Below are 4,100 nucleotides of genomic sequence, written 5' to 3'. Positions count from 1 at the left end.
AATTGGCTTAGACCAATTGAAGGTAATCTACCTTAAATGTATATATATGTTATAGTAGTATGATAATATAAGAATTCATTTCTATAACCAAAACTAAATAAAAATATTGCTTACCATTTAGTTGTATTGCAAATATTTCACTGTGATTAAGTTTTTTCTAGATTCAAACATTATAACTTTAAAATTCCAGCTGAGCGCTTTCGAAGCCATTGCTGATACTCATAGCCTTATAATTTATTGCATTTATAGAACTTTCAATAAAGAAAAATATTTATAAAGTTTTATATAACTGGAAATTATTAGTATATAATGGACTCAATAGCTAAATAAACAGAAAATTGGTCACTTAACAGTCAACACTTCGAAATCAGCTATCTCGATAGTATGCTATATGAGAACAATTATAGTCTATCCACAGAAGATGCAAAACCACAATAGTTCGGTTAATTTATTTCGATTTAATTATAACAAAAAGTTGAAGGTTCTAATTAGAAATCAATTAGATTCGGGTCTGGTTTACAGCGTTGTTTAAAACATGCACCTATGAATGCATGTTTTAATAGTGAAGCATGAACAATATAATAATTCCGTAATCATAAGCTTTAAAAAACTAGGCATTTACTTGAATCAATATGGATCTTATATGGCAAACGCATATCATACCCAAAGAAAATTCTTCCGAATTCAATAACAAAATCAAATATAGTAAAATAATGTAGAGTGGTAATCGATGAGCTAAATCGGTTGGCTGAAATCACCCTCATCTGGCAACATTGAAGGGAACGAGACAGCTGACAGTTCAGCCCACTCTGGTGTCTCCCTGGATGTGTCCCTGGCAATATCGGTTTATATTACCCACATAGACCATTAAATGAAGTACCTACTTCTACTTTTTTCAACTTGCCAATAATAGATGGAAAGCACTTAAATCATGTCAATTTTCAGGTTAACATGGCCCACTTATAATAAAATTAGATCCTCGGAGCTCATCAAAAAAAAACTGCGTAAGCACTGCAAGGCTTACTGCAGTTCTTTTTGGTCATTGGTGTATAGGAGCCCATAGGAAACTGCGCATTACTCATAATTATCCCTGCAGAAGTTGTGAAAACCCGCAGGAAAAAGAAACCATAATACAATTTCTCTGTGAATACCTGGCTTTGGCATCCAGTATAAATAGGTTTTTAGGAAGCTACTTCTTTGATGGGATGGATTTAGTCTCTACTCTACTCATATTAAGAGTTCTTGCAAGAAATGTAGTTGCAAAACAGCGAAAAAGGGATTTATCTAATGAGGAAGCCATAAGCTCTATTTATGGAAAGTAAGCTTCTTTTATTATATTTAAAAGTGTGCTTAAGCTAGTAAGTGAAATAGATGTAACCATTCGTCATATAATGTTTTTATAATATAGTCTTTATATAAAAGTTTTCTACAGAAATGTTTTTGTGATATTATGACCGTTATACAGACGTTTCCCACAGAAATATTTTTGTGAAATTATTTCGTGTTTTTTTAGTGCTGTTATCTAGCAGTTTTGCTTTTTTAGTGAAATTATTTTAATATTTTTTTTTTAAATATTTTGGTATTATGAGCTATGCTGCCTTTTTTTTTATTTTAGTGTAAATATTTGAGCTATGTTGTGCACTGACTGCTTGTAGAAGTAGAGTGAAGTTTACTATATAATTGATGTGACTTTGATTTAGTAAGGTAATTCATATGTAATATTACATTGTCAGTTTATAAATTAATCACTACATACTAGTAAAAAATGTTGATTTTTTGTTTCTACTTTAGTATAGCCGATGACCCAAGGAGTCCTACCTTGTCATTGCTAGTTAATTCAATCTAACTAATTTAGTTTTGTTATAAATGTTTTGTTTTATGAAGCTTTGATTTCTGTTATTGATTTTCCATTTAAGTTATTAACTTTTCATTGGATTGGAATGAGACAGTGAAAATATTTTCTGCTCAATTACACTTTCCTTCGCAGTTCATATACAAATTTTATGGGTAGAAAATTTCATTATTAGCATTGAGTTGTACGTTTATTAAGCATTGATATAATATATATTTGTTTGTATACATGAATAAATGTATAATATACATACGTATATAAGGAAAATATGTGTAATAAAAGTCAAATGAGTTGAAGAGAGAAAAAAAATGTGTATTACAGTGATAAGATCTTAAAAATAATAAAAATTGTTGAAATTAAAAATATTTAATTACATATAATAGCTATTTTTTGTAAATTGTATCTATCTATTGACATATATGTACTAATACTAATATTAATACTGACATAGTCAATTTGGCATATTAGTAGATCTTATTTACTGACAAATTGTAAATAAATATGTATATAAAAGAACATCCATTATGTATCTATAAACAATACAGGCTCCTCGGGAAGGTATGCAGATCTGAGGTCAATTATTGCTTAGTCTGATGAAGTGATAAACAATAATGTAGTCAAGGTGTAGAGAGGGGTTTTGAAGAAACCTCGAGTTAAAAAAGAGTATAAGTGCTTAAGTGCACTAGCTCAAAACAGCTTCAACATAATAAAATTATTTTTAAAAATTCTTAAACAATTCTGATAATCATTTTATCCATAAATATGTATTTAGCATTTAATATATAAACAATAAAATTGCTATAAAAAAATGCTGGTTTGAAAAATTATTAAACGTGGGTTCATTAAAAAAAATTGTTAAAACAAAATATTTTTAACCTATTTTGCACACTTGAAAAAACATTTAAAATTTTAATAAAATATTTATTGTCATGTGGGTTTATGATTCTTTATCTTGCAATAAAATGTTTTCCATATAAACTTTTTTTGTTATTTTTAAATTTATTGTGTTTTACACCATTAAAACTCAAACTAAATCGATTAATCAAACAATTTTGCAATATTTTTTTAAAACATTTTCACTTTCTTTTTATTACTTTTTACAATGTTTTTTTTTTATATCACTCATTTATTGTAATTTATTGTGTTTAATTTGTGTCGGTTTTTAATTTTCTTCAAGTGGTTTTAAAACGGTGTTTACTGATTTTTATTTGATTATAAATTACAGCTAAATTAATACATTAACCACAATAGCCACGACTACAATTATCTGTCCATTTAGTAGTTATTAATGAAAGCGAAATTAAGATAAAATAAATAAATAAACTTTAAATGAGAATTACATGATATGGCAAAAATGCTGTTAAACTGGAAAATTGTGGAGTTGAACTCTTATTTGATCTTTAATTCTAACCTCTAGCACTTTACTTATTAACTTATTTAGATATTTAATTGCTTAATTTCTCGTTCACTAAAAACCCGTACAGAGAGCGAATCTTAATTTAAACTTAATTTGACTTTACATTTGTGTTTCTGTAGTTACGACCGAAAATAAAAATCCTGAATTTAACTGTAGTATTTCGTTGTGATTTGCTTTAGTTTATGATAATTATTTACAAATGTACTATTAAAAATTAGTAACTTAATTTAAACTTAATTTTGTATAAATTACAACTTAAACGAGTTTTAATTGTCGAACTTTTGTATGGATGATGAGCAATTCATCATTATGACATGTAATAGAGAAACTGATTTATAAAAATTTAATGTAGTAGAAATATTATTATATATCAAGATTGTTTAGATTCTATTCAATGACATATCTCTACTGCAAACAATAGATTTATTGGTTATTGCAATCTTCAAAGGTTATTATTTAAGTAATACGTACATGGAGTTGGTAAGAGTAAGGAGATTTCATATAAAACAATACTGAAATCATGCAGTTGTATTTATTTTTAAAGAAGTAATATGAGAATCCTATATAAGAAATTGTTAGATTAGCGTATGATATACGTTACGTGGCTTTAAGCATGTTGCAACTGAAAATGTGGCAAAACTTTTGGAAGACGATTATCATTAACTCTATAATAGGTTAGGTTAGGTTAGGTTATACCGGCGATATCAAGGGAACCAGTTAGGCCTATAGGCTCATTATGTTTTGGAAAAATATGAAAAAATTCAGAGATTTAACCAAGATCCTCAAAAAAAAAGCCCTTAACGTGGTAAGGCGGCGACGTACATGTACCGA

The sequence above is a fragment of the Teleopsis dalmanni genome, chromosome 1 (genome assembly GCF_002237135.1).
Source record: "Teleopsis dalmanni isolate 2A chromosome 1, ASM223713v2, whole genome shotgun sequence".
NCBI lineage: Eukaryota > Metazoa > Arthropoda > Insecta > Diptera > Diopsidae > Teleopsis > Teleopsis dalmanni.
Note: the sequence above shows the minus strand (reverse complement) of the source record.